This window comes from Orbicella franksi, chromosome 10 (genome assembly GCF_964199315.1).
Source record: "Orbicella franksi chromosome 10, jaOrbFran1.1, whole genome shotgun sequence".
Lineage (NCBI taxonomy): Eukaryota > Metazoa > Cnidaria > Anthozoa > Scleractinia > Merulinidae > Orbicella > Orbicella franksi.
The window spans coordinates 25028461-25042539 of record NC_138154.1 but is presented as its reverse complement, the minus strand read 5'-3'; positions in this window follow the sequence as shown (position 1 = coordinate 25042539).

Sequence of the window (14079 nt, the reverse complement as noted above, 5' to 3'; positions counted from 1 at the left end):
CTAAAGAAAATGTTAAAAAGAAACCGAACAAATGGCTAGATTTAAATTCTACAAAGAAACTGAATTCTTGATATAGAAGCGCTAAATTAAAATACCGTAGTGCAGCACGTTCTTTCCAGCGAACTTCGTCCACAGGAATTTTTACGGTCAAATTAAAAATGTTGGTTGTGTCGATGGTTAGATCTTCGTGCGATTGCGTCAGCTTATTCATTGTCAGAGAAAAGTTTTTCTTCCAAAGATATTTTCCAAAGACGTGAAAAAGAGGTAAGAAAACTGAGTATGCGTCATAATTTGCGTGCGCATAAATTTCATCATTATTAAAGTTGAATTATGACGCAACCGTAATTACTTAGCTGGACCAAAAGTACGTTTTACGACGCTTCACCGCGGTGTTCTTGTCTGTGAGATCTTCGACAGTTAGAAGCCAATTTCGATTTATTAAATGTCTTACTTAGCTCCGAGGCTTAGGGGAATAAAACAAAAGAGACCGCCTCGGGTCTAAGGGATGAATAATTAACTTCTTTTTTTATTATTCCGTTAAGCCTCGCGGAGCCAAGTTAGAATTTTAATATATCAAAATTGGCCTATTAACTACAAACATAGCATATTCGGATCACAATTCCTTTCAGGTGCGTGTTTTTCCCCCAAGTTGCTCATTTTCCACAATTCAAAGCACACAATCTTAACGTGGGATGCATTTCTTTTGTTCAAAGCATATTTCTCGTGGCTGTAATGAATTTTAATGTGGGTATATATAAAGAAGTGTAGAATGACACACCCATTTTAGCGTCGGTCGCCGTTGCATTGAAGGCAAGGGCGAAGACGTCTTAGTCGCTTTGCTCCCTTCAGGCAAGTCCATATTTTCTTTATTTATCGCCGTTGAATTGAAGGCAAGGGCGAAGACATCTTAGTCGATGTGCTTCCTTCAGGTAAGTCCACATTTTCTCTAGCTAGTAACGTGTCCTAGCTGTTTCCCTCGTCTTTCAATTTGATCAGTTAATGGTATAATAAAACTTTCCTCAATGCTGTGAAAGCTTCGAGGTGCATGTGTTTTCCTTGACACCGAAGACTCTATTTAAGCGAAGTTGAAAATCGAATAGCAAACATTTCTCTTGTGAGTAACGGAATGATTATTTTTAATAAAATGTTTGTTTACAGCTTGATAATCTGCTTGGTTTGCCGTTTGACTTTGTCATTCGCAATTTGATTCGTCACCTCGAAGCGCTACCATATACACTCTTTTTAACTGTTATAAAAACAGAAAATTCCAATCGCCATTGCCTTTGCTCTGATACGCAAAGAACAGTTATGTAGTTATATCAAAACCTATAAGTAATCTTCAGTTCGTTCCCACTGCAGTGCACCACTTTGTTGGTAGTCGTTTAAAAGTGTTATTCCACATTTTGAGGGAGTTCTGTTGAGTGCAAGGCCGATAGATGTCCGTTAACTGATACTAATACTCAATCAAGTCAGTTTTGCTTGAGTTAACACGCGAAAAACTTAACCATGAGTTTCCTGTTTTTTCACAAGAATTGACCAGAGGCAGCAAAGTTGTATCTAAAGGAATTGAATTGGAGTGACAGGCCTCATTCACCAATTCAAATGAAGTGTAGCACGACCAGCTATGGACTCCTGGCAAGTTTCATGTTGACGACAACTCCGTTGAAGTTCAGATAAGTGAATCACAGTTGTCGCTAGCTTTCATGTAATATAATGAATTTGGACGTATTTTTGCTTAAAATTAACCCACAGACAAAAGTGACACGTATTATTTATTTCGTACTATTAAATGAAAACATTTTTCATTTATGTTGCAAATACAGGAAATCGAGTACCGAGTCTAAGATCTTACGATTTGGTGGCACTAAAGTTTTACTGTTTTTTTGTTTTTTTTACATAATCCATTCGTAGAATGCTTCAGTTTATCGTCCTGCGATCGTGTTTTTCTGTTTAAAAAAAGACTTTTGAAATCCGTAGCAAGAATCTAAGAACTTCTAACTTATTGACTACACTGCCAAAGCTAACTGACGAGCCTATAGGCGTAGTTCAATGAGGAAAACGAGCAAAAAATACCAAAATTCTCAGCGCAAGAAAGGATTTGCAAGTTCGTTAGGCTAGTTATATTGTTATTTGTTCGCCAACATGAGAGCAATTGGCTTTTGAAACAAAGAGCTGTTTGGTTGTATAAAAATTGAATTCAAAACAATTGACGTCAATGTCTGCAAGCAGTGAATATTGCTCTTTATCTCTGATCCGTTGACAGAAAAACGTATTGCCAGAATGTTGTCATGGAAATCAAACGCAGATGAATCCGATGGATTGACCACACACTTCCCAAGGTTGCCTAGAGATGGACACCAACTGGCAACAGCAAACCTGGTTGGCCAAAAACCACCTAGCGCCTGCCATGAGCTCAATGAGGAACAACATATCGTACAAAATAGAGATGTAGATGGATTGTGGCTGCCTTGTGTCCCACAGAGAACGAAGAAGATTAATTAAAAAAGTAAGTAAATCTCGTTATCAACCTTACAGCAAGTCTTTCATCGTAAATGGCGGCTGTCCTTCATTATCAACTCATTCTTACGCTACCAAGTTGAATAGAAATACATGAAAGTTGAAGAGTTGTTCCAAATCGATTGTTTTAATTTGTGACGGCCATTTATTATGGTTCAACTTTCTGACCACAACATGCGAACAAGTTTTTGGGGTGAGCAAGTTATCTGTCCATAAGATAATCATAAGTAAACCTAGGTGATTAAATAACTAAAGTTGCTGCCGTTTGCTCTGCTATCTCCAGGATGACCAAAGATGTGTTAAAGGACAGTTCACGAGTTTCTGGATTTATTCATCAACCTTAATTAATTGAATTTCATCAACGTTAACTGAATGTTGGATGGCAGTGTGCAGAGCTTCACTTCTGGCGTACGATCGATGACTATTGGAAAAACATCTTAGCTCAGATAAGTAGATAATGGTTTTCCTATCTTTACACTCCAAGAGTGTTAAAAATCGTTTCGTACCATTGCTGCGTATAAGCGTACGGTTGTCTTGTTGTCCAGAAAATGCCATAATTTATATCAGTACAATACACGTGCACTGTATTATGTTCGATAATAATTATTATAATGAGACTACCGTTTGTTTGGAAGGACTTTGGGTCGAACTTTTGTTGGCTCAGATCATTTTCGCGTGGGAGGTGGAGTTATTATGTGAAGGAACTTCTTGCACTTTTTATTTCACGTTCTTGGAATTAAGCGTCTGAAAACGTTTAGGTGAAGAGGAGAATACCACGACGTAAATAGTCATAACAAAGATTCTTTAATAATCATTAAATCCAATTTTAATAACTAGCTTATATTATAACCAAGTTAGAAAGTATTATCCTTGATTCTTGGAAGCGCGAACAATACAACCCATCTTGGATTCCATGGGAATTCTACTTCATTTTTGAAGAAAATGCTAAAATTCAAAAACACATCAAAACACTACTGTTTTCTGAAAATTTACATAGTTCTCAACTGTATCTAACACTGCTGTAAATTTATTAGTTGACAAGGTAGTGTGGATTAAATATTCTTTTTTCTCTGTCTCTCTCGCTCCAGGCGGCTGATATATCACTGTTGACAGAAAGGGTAGCGATCTTGGATCGCAATGTACTGTTGGACTCTGGCACAAGTTGACTATTGGAAACATCAAATCTCAGATAAGTACATTATTTCTACTCTCGTTAACGTTTAACAGTTTCAGTGTAAGAATTATGAAAATCTCAGAAACTGATTAACTAGAAGATATTGTCTTGATGAAGAACCAAATTCTTAGAATTAATATTAACAACAATATGAGAAAATCAGTAACAAGAACACACATTTTGAGCATGGGATGTACTTAAGAGTTACCACTTTGAAAAACTAAATTCTCAGAGTTAGCATTTAAAACAATGAGAAAACCAGTAATGAGAATATACATTTTGAGCATGGGATGTGTTAAAAGTTACCACTCTGTTCGTTATGCTGAAGGTCTACCTGAAACTATCGAATATTATTTCTCGTAATTCTTGTTTTTCTCAAGGCATTGATGAAGACCATAACCAAAAGTTGCGGAAATTTAGATAACAGAAAAAAGTATTTTGCTAAAGTGAGAACAATGGTGGTTTCTTTTCGAGAAAAATTTAAATGAAGAGGAAGGGGTAGTAAGTAATTAATACATGGCCGCGGCTTATCAATAAAATCATCTCGTGAATGCTCACCAGTTTTCCATTAAGTCGAGATGAATGATACATCGAACTGTCGTTTTGCATGTATACATCCTTGCATTTGAGTAGTATTCTCGAGAATATAAAGTGAAGTATCTCAATTGAAAGTTTTTAATCTTCCAGTTCGTCACTTCTCATACATTGTGAACTTCATGTAAGAGTGCTGTTTGTACAGCCGTATAACTCTTGACGGTATCACAATGAGCCAAATTAAAAGTAAGATTGCTCTAAAAAGGACTTCTTCGGTTTTTTTTGTTGTTGTTGCTGTTGTTTTTGTTTTTGTCGAGTAAAGAAGGATTTTAAATCTTGAAAAAAACCTGGAAAGGCACAGCTAGTCAGATAGCTGGACTACAATAGATCGTTTTCACTGTCGTGCAATAGAAAAAAAAAAAACAAGAAAATTCGATCTTATTGAAGATAAATAAAGAAGACTTCTCTCCAAGTTTTAGGTCTATGCGCTATCCCAAACTTCAGTTATTTGCCTAAATGTTTTGCACAAATTTACAGAGCTCAGTATGGTGCCGCCATATTGGTGTACCTCCGTGGCTCGATGTATTGAATAATTTTTGAGCGACGCGGGTTTAAAAATTCAAAATTCAACAAAGAATGTAAAAGCTCATAAGGGCGTTTGCCATCCAGAAATTTGGCAGTTTTTGAAGGCCAATTTCTCCTCGAATATTTCAGCCAAAGAGCCAAAAGTTTCACCAATTACTAAGTTTCACAAGCTCTTTAAATTGTTGTAGTCAATTCGTGTCTAGCGTGACACCTTCTCCATGCAAAGTAGTATGTCAATGAGGAAAAATGTAAAAAATGACCTCAGCAATGATTCGCCAATATGGCAGCCGGAAAATAGTGTGGCAATCTGGATCTTCTTGGTTATCTAGGCCATTGATTGCCTATTCTGCACAAACCAACATATTAACACTTAACTGCTACTTTTATTTCACGAAGGTCTAAAAATCATGAGATAAGTATATATTTTTTGACAAACGCGATGTCCCGCACTGCCATAACTCTAAAATTCAAAATGCACTTGTTTCCAAACGAAGGACACCATTGTGCTGAAATGCTGTCAAGATGTATAATTTTCGCACCTCTTATGCCTGATGAGGATAGAAACTCTGGTGGCTCTTTACGTTTGGATTTAAAAGCTTGATGACGTCACGTGAAAACGTTCCACTGAATTGAGCATAGAATAATTAAAGTCGCCTTATTCAGATCTAATCATTAATTAGTTCTACAATAATAACTAAGACAAAATCCGAGAGGAAATCGAGCAATTTCAGTTTTTATTGGACAAAAACCTCCATCCAGAATAATTCTAAGTATCTTGCAGTCCTTTCTGCATTTTCTAAAAGGTTAAGATATAAATAGTGGCTTGAAATAACACCGAAAACCATTTCCCATGGAAATGTGGGAAAATAAGTTTCAAAGTTTACAGAAATTGTGCAAACAAAGGTAGACTTTCATCATCAGTTTCATTTCACCAGTAATTTCAAGTATTTCATATGAACTTCAAAATCTGTTTCAGTCGACATTTGATGTTGTTAGAAATAATTTCCTTCGAGAAGATATTTAAAACAGTCGCACAGCCGTTTACAATACGATGTGAATAATCTCGGTACAAAGTTTTTTCCACTTGTTACTCAAACGTTTTGTAGATTCCTTCTTAATTACTCGGAGGAAGATTATTGAATGAACTTGGTGAGCCGTACCGTTACTGGAATTTTTTAACACAGGATTTGGCAATATGACTTCTAACAATACCAGAGTATACAAGCTTATTGAAGCGCCTTTGCAATTAATTCTCAACTTGTTTTTTTACTTGCATAATGTTTACATTTATGGAGCCCTGAGTAGTTTTTTTTTTTTCATCACGGCATGCTTATGAAGGCACGTAAGGATACTTTTTTGAATATTTTAACCGACCCACCCCTCCAAAAGAATGAAAAACGGCTAAAATATATAGGGACTTTCAGAATATATTTAGGTGATTTCAGAATATATTTACACATTGACCATTCAAAAACTGTACAATGTCTTCTTCGGGGGGTTAAATCTTACATGGACTCGTAGATAGATCAGAAAGAGAGAAAATTTTTAAAAAAATTGCTATGACTTAATTTAGGTCTACGGATTTCGCGGAGAAAACGTTTTTTCGCAATTTGCGATGAGTTCTCTTTTATCAAATTTTCCCTCATCAAATGTTCGTGATACAATGTTAACAGAAAATTGAAGTTCATTTAAAAAGTTAACAAAGCAAAATTGTACTTATTAGTGTGTTTCATGTGAAAAAACGTTTTGAATGACATTCCGATGGGGAAAGGAGCATTGTTGACTGGCCGTATTATCTATTGGACGAAACTTTGTGCTAAAATATTCAGAAAATATAAATTTTAAAGAAGTCTCATGAATTATTATAACTGATCATAAAACGAAAATTAAAACTGTGTTAACACAACGATATTAAAGAAATGATAAAGGGTCAGCTAGACGTCGAACTGGAAATCCTTGAAAAAAACGCAGATTATGTAATTAATAAATGGAATTTCTGTCGTTCATCTAAATCGACTTAAAAGATCATACTTCTTGACTGGTTTTAAACTCCCTACTTTGTTTTCAATTTCATTGGAAACTGCCTGCGAAAACCTCTGTTTTTGATACATGAAAGAATGAATTTTGAGTTGTGGATAAGAAATGAAATAGCTAGCTTCAGCAACGACGATACCTACGCCAGGGACGACTCCTAGAAAGAAAAATGGTATTTCTAATCTCGTAACAATCTGCATATCTGCTCCGTCCGCCAATCAGTACTTAAAACTTGCTCAAACTAAATATGTAATGCCAGCGATCCATTCCAAAAAGAAATACAAAAAATTTGCCATCCCGACCTACGTTCTTGAAAATTCACAGAACCTGTTTATGTCACGTTACTGCTACAAAATGCACAAAGATTTAAAATGTACGCGCACAGCCATTGTTCTACTCAATAAACCTTTCGTTTGGTGACGTTTTCGTTGCTGTTTTATGTTTTTTTTTCTTCATTTGGGATTTTTTATTTCCACAATTACATCAATTACAATCCCTTTTTTAACAATTAATTTACAGAAGAACGAATAAAGTTTGGTTTACGTACAGAAGTTAACAATGACACCCCATTGAATTAATTAAGAAAAAAGATTTTGTCAATTCTTATCTTCATACTTATTTAACTTAACGATTTTCCTTAACAATAGCGTTGTCTACTATAATTATTACTTAAGGTTACTTCAAACCTTCGCAGGTGTATTCTAGAAAAAAATTCGTATGCGCGCTGTTTTCAAGGAAACCCCCACAAACTATATATCAACAGAAAGGTTATAAAATGTAAAATTGGGTAAAATTATGATTTGTTTTGGATTTTGCTTTCCGAAGGCGGCAGAGGCCGTCAACTCCAAAATGACCGACTGACGCCCCAGCGAATTAATCGGGTATCAAATGCGATCGTTCATGCAAAATAACTGTGCAGTGTTTATCACAAAGCCTCAATCTCCAAAAACGTGTCAGCGTTTTCTTTTATTGCTATTGGTTACCTTTTTATAGATCTGTCAAGTTCGACTATCGAAAAATTCGCGTAACCTGTTGCGTTAAAGGCACCACGAGGAAAGTATTTAAAATAAGGAAATTCGCCGACACACTTTTGTTCCATATCTATCAGTGAATGCTCTGACCGAATTTCATGGAAAACTGTCAAATCTGCATACCCTATTAATTCATTTAAAGAGAAGGGGTTCTCTCGAAAAACGAGTGCGAGTTTTCTACTTTTTAAGATTTAAAAACATATCTCGCCTTCACAGAGGGATGTGTCATCTTGAAAAGCCGCGAGCCAATGAAATAACAGAGCCCCTAGCGTTCACAGTATGCAAACTTGAGCTTTGCGGACTTTAAATTTCTTGACCTAAAAAATATCGACCAATGTAGCTCCGCGAAGGTTTGAAGTAACCTTAAAATTGCATCCTCAAAGATCTTCTATTATTCTTTAAACAAATTCGTTTTATTCGATTTGAAATATGTGTTTTTCAGTTTCATATTTAATTTTCTAAATTCTTATGAAGTGGCTCAAGGAAGGTAATGTTTCTCTACATCGACAAGTCCACAAGAAAGATTTTCCTAAAATTACTATATAATTAAATAGATCCATATTCCTCCTCAAAAGACCCAACAATAACATCGCAATATGTAAGCGAGAGGCTTCTGCAACTCTTGATTATGTTCAAAACCTTTTTCATTAACCTCATGCCAAAAAGAATATGAGAAAGAACAACCAAACAAAATATGGAATATTGTTTCCGTTTGCTGATTACAGATGCAGTTGGGACTAGAAACGTATCCTATTTTACACAGGCGATCATTAGTAAAGAGAACAGAATTCAACACTTTGTACCGAAAGGAGCGTAGATACGGTTCATTAGCAGTCCTCACTGGCAGAAGAAATGCCTTTGAAACTTGCTTGTCATCAAGGCTAAATTCTTTCTTTAGTTTGACCCATTTACTTGGCTTTTCCAATTTTTGTTTTATAGGAAACCAATAGTCAGTCACATTAGCGCTTGCCTTTACTGTGCTACGCAATGTAAGAAGATTGGAAAAAAATAAGCAATGATTATCAACACAATATTTAGATTAATAAATTTCTACGTGACTGAGACTGCCCTTCCGTCCAAAAGTTTTCGTTGCCGTTGCCGTCGTGGTTTGCTTGAGCTCCCTAATGTCCGGAAAGTTAGAACACACGGGTAACTGGGAGCGTAGGGCGGTGTTTCGTAAGACGTTTCCGTAAAGTCAAATTTATAATCATATCACCTTTGTGGGATAACTTTGTGGGATGATTTGTTTCTCCGCCTCTTTTAGCGTAATTCCGAGAGTAGTTAACGCAATTTTCCTGTGTTTTTTTTTCCTTTGGTGACATCAGACAATAAGTGTTTCTGATTTTCGCGAGTGTATAATTTCCAGCTAGAACTGATACGAAAAGTAAGTGTTCCATGAGTGGTGAATTCAATGTTTGGGCGTTAACAGGGTCTGAAGACAGATGTCAGCGAGGCATCAATTCTAAACCAAACCCGGTTGTTCACTGCATCACATGACTAAAAAATAAATGTATTATGGTTATGTTTGACAAAGGGAAATTGTGACAGGCGAGAGAGTTTACAAAACTGTTCGGCTACGTATATACCAGCCCAAAGGGAAATAAATAGACGGCTTTCTTGCCAATTTCGAATTAAAAACTGACTCTTCGTACATCACTTGCACAAAAAAGTGACTTGACTCAGCTCGAAAGCTCATTTCAAGAGCACCGCTTTAAAAATTGCAAATGAACCAACGGATAATAAAGTTATAAAATTGACAGTGGATCAGCAATTAAATCTCTTGACTGAATTAAGACATTGCCAAAGAGTCAGGTGATCAGAATAAATAATACATCCACTATGAGATATTGTCTTGATGTCAAAATTTACAACATTTATTGCCAAATTTTCATCTTTCACATATAAAAATATACGAGAAAGAATGTAGCAACTAAGTATTGAATGTTTCATACTTTTAAGTGGAAAAAATATTAAACGTAAGATTTATTTTGTCAAATCACTCGGATTGTGGGCTGAAATAGCGCCACAAAACACCAGCAACAGATTGTTTTCAGTCGTGACTAAAGCTGACTCTATGCATTGTTAAAGAGGAGGGTGGGTAGAAGAAATGTACAATTTGCAAGCTCTTTGCGGCGTTCTTATTGGAAAAGGTCAAAGAAAAGAATTGGATTCACGTGTTTGAAAACTTTGCTTAAGTTCAATCTTGACACCAAAATTGCAGTACATGTTCAAGAAGGGAAATCGATGCCCCCAAAATAACCATTACGTTTGATTTAGGAATTCTGGCTTTGTAAATTACCCACAGACAAATTGTAAGAACTGTTCTTGTGGCATATTGTGTAGATTTCATCTCGATACAGTCCCTTTTTTAGAGCATTAAATGAAGCGGCTGCAATTTGTGGCAGCTCGACTTAGCATTTTTTATTAAAAAAAAAACTAAATGACGACTAAGAAGTTCAACGACAAAAATAGGAAAAAAATTCCAAAGTAATAACAGGAGTGCGAATTTAATTCCTTGCATGGTACAGTCACATGAAAAATGATAAGGAAAAACAGTACTTTTGTTTTAAGCGTCCTGTACAAAAAAGGTTGTGATGTTCTTAACTGGTGATTTATAGAAGAAAAAGTGAGAAACTTGTTGAACTGTAATTTAGAGGTGGATTGTTTATAAATTCAAGAGAAAGATATCTTTACGATTTCGGAGCAAACGAAGATGTGATTTTCCAGCATTCGCTCCGCTCCAGTTTTCAGGTATTGTTCCTAGAAAGCGATAACAAATTCAAGTAAAAAAGTCGTTCATCACTGAAATGTGTTATGTCGATTATAGAAATGAACTCTATTATTTCCAAGAAATAGTGATCGACAGCTCATTTCTCCTTTCTGCAGATGATGAGAATTTCAATTAATAATTTCAGTTAATTACAATAATATTAATTTCAACAAGATGATGAGAAAAAAGGAAGTCATCAACTTTGGATCATTGTCTTGATGGAACAGTGAATAGGCCATTTTCGAGTTTACCTTGTCCTTCTGTTTGAAAACGAGTTCTCGTGCAAAACCACTCTTGCGGTGGAAGGCAAATTTCACTCTCGATTTCTGATTTTTTCCTTATTTCTTTCTGTACAATGACATTAAAAAATAAGATGTTCAATACGCAGACACGTGAGTTAAGTTATAATTATCCATTTCCAGCGTTCAATAGTGCTGCCCACTTTGTTGCAAAAGTAAACAAGAAGTAAAGTTATATTATTCCATAATGGGGATTAGTTTTCGATTTTCCATTATTTTATTGTAACCAGAAATAATTTGGCAACACTCTGTTAAAAATGCTGCGGAATAGCTTAAGGTATTTTAAAATTATTCAGTACCTTTAAGATTCCTGGAAAGAATATAGCCTAGAATAATAAAATATTTCTGTTTGTCGTAAATGGATATTAAATTTTCCAGTTAGTACCGATAAAAAGTGGTAACTCCATACATGTTTGGAGCGTTTCTAGCTACGGTCTTAAGAGAGGTGTCGGCGAGGCATCAAATTCCCCAACAAACCCGTTCTCTATATAAAAGGACTTACTATACACGACAAGTTCAGTGATAAAATAAACGCACTCTGTTTAATATGTCTGACAGTGGGAAACTGACAAGCGAGATAGTTTACAAATCTGATTTTGCCATCAGTCTCCAAAACGAAATAGAGCTTTTTGTCTACCAATTTTGAGTTTAAAATATGTTTCTTCACACTTCAGTTACACAAATAAACAGTAATTTGAGGTTCACTTAAAGAATGGCTTGATTTAGCTCGAAAGATCATTTCATGGGCACTTTATAGAATAGTAAATGAGTCAAGTTCAATGCTTTGTCTTACGGATAAAAAAGGTTTAAAATTGACAGGGGAAAAGCAATGTGCTCGTCACGTAGAAAATAGCGGCAAGGTAGAACTGAATGAACTTTTCAATTCTCAAGAACTAGAAATCAACAAACAATTTCTCCTAGCTGTCTTAAAACATTCTCAAAAAGTCAAGTGATGAGAATAAAGAAATAAAGAAACTGTATAGGATGTTGTCTTGATATCAAATCTGACAACATTGCCGAATTTTCTAGTATAAGTTTAGTCAGTGTATCCATGGATACCATGTGTGTTCCTTGCTGTTTTGAAGGTAGTATTCATTTTAGCATAACACGTTGTTAACTTGACTTTCTATAGAATGATAATAGAATCCTGGTTAACGGATTTTGTGATAAAGTAGCACCCAAATATTGATGGCAACCTATCAAACCTAAACGATACGAATAGCTTGTGTATATGAAAAGAAATTAAAGAAAGAAAAAACTTGACATAGAGATTTGAAATTTTTGCGCTCATTCTTGTTAACCCAGTACAGTTGGTAAATTAGCATATAACGTCTCAGTGCACGTATTTTCAATTGTCTAGATAGCACTTACACTTGCCTTCTAACTGATCAATAATGATAATTCTTGTCAACAGGATCACAGAGATTAGACGGAACCGTTAAGAAAATGGGCTGCAGCACTGATCAATATTAAATTCAACCACCTTAAAATAAAATGTTAAAAAAGGAGGTGAGCAAGTCTTCGAAAAGAGTTATGTGACTTTTTGGAAAAACATTACTAAATTTTTGAAAACTATTTAAGCAATAAACAAGACTTGCAAGGTAGCTTTCATCAGCATTTTCTTCTTTAAAACAATGTGAATCAAAGTACAGTACTTAAGTGAAATTTCGCAAAGCCTTTCCTTATGTTAAGAAGGTGTAAGGGCCAATTAAAGGACTCACAAAAAAGAGCTCTTGAAACCTTCTACAACATTAGATATTCAATAACGAAAAAAAGGATGTATAAACAAGCCGCAAACTAAGTTTGCGGCCAAATCTTGTCCTTGTCCATTACTTAAAAACTTCAACAAAGTGTGTTGATAAATAAAGATCTTAACCCCCAACCCCCACCCCCCCCCCCTCAATGATCTCAACAGGTCAATCCAACAAATCACAACATTGTTCTGCGCAACATGTTGCGCGCGCTTGGCCACCCTCTTGAGACCTCTTCAGATATATTACGAACTGATGGTTCAAAGTTGACAAAAACACCAAACACGTCGCGACAGGGTGGCCAAACGCACACAACATGAGGAGGTAGCAGGGAGCAAGATGACTCTTTTTCCCTCCTGGCTCCTCCCCAGAGGAGGTAGCAGGGAGCAAGATGACTCTTTTTCCCTCCTGGCTCCTCCCCAGAGGAGGTAGCAGGGAGCAAGATGACTCTTTTTCCCTCCTGGCTCCTCCCCAGAGGAGGTAGCAGGGAGCAAGATGACTCTTTTTCCCTCCTGGCTCCTCCCCAGAGGAGGTAGCAGGGAGCAAGATGACTCTTTTTCCCTCCTGGCTCCTCCCCAGAGGAGGTAGCAGGGAGCAAGATGACTCTTTTTCCCTCCTGGCTCCTCCCCAGAGGAGGTAGCAGGGAGCAAGATGACTCTTTTTCCCTCCTGGCTCCTCCCCAGAGGAGGTAGCAGGGAGCAAGATGACTCTTTTTCCCTCCTGGCTCCTCCCCAGAGGAGGTAGCAGGGAGCAAGATGACTCTTTTTCCCTCCTGGCTCCTCCCCAGAGGAGGTAGCAGGGAGCAAGATGACTCTTTTTCCCTCCTGGCTCCTCCCCAGAGGAGGTAGCAGGGAGCAAGATGACTCTTTTTCCCTCCTGGCTCCTCCCCAGAGGAGGTAGCAGGGAGCAAGATGACTCTTTTTCCCTCCTGGCTCCTCCCCAGAGGAGGTAGCAGGGAGCAAGATGACTCTTTTTCCCTCCTGGCTCCTCCCCAGAGGAGGTAGCAGGGAGCAAGATGACTCTTTTTCCCTCCTGGCTCCTCCCCAGAGGAGGTAGCAGGGAGCAAGATGACTCTTTTTCCCTCCTGGCTCCTCCCCAGAGGAGGTAGCAGGGAGCAAGATGACTCTTTTTCCCTCCTGGCTCCTCCCCAGAGGAGGTAGCAGGGAGCAAGATGACTCTTTTTCCCTCCTGGCTCCTCCCCAGAGGAGGTAGCAGGGAGCAAGATGACTCTTTTTCCCTCCTGGCTCCTCCCCAGAGGAGGTAGCAGGGAGCAAGATGACTCTTTTTCCCTCCTGGCTCCTCCCCAGAGGAGGTAGCAGGGAGCAAGATGACTCTTTTTCCCTCCTGGCTCCTCCCCAGAGGAGGTAGCAGGGAGCAAGATGAC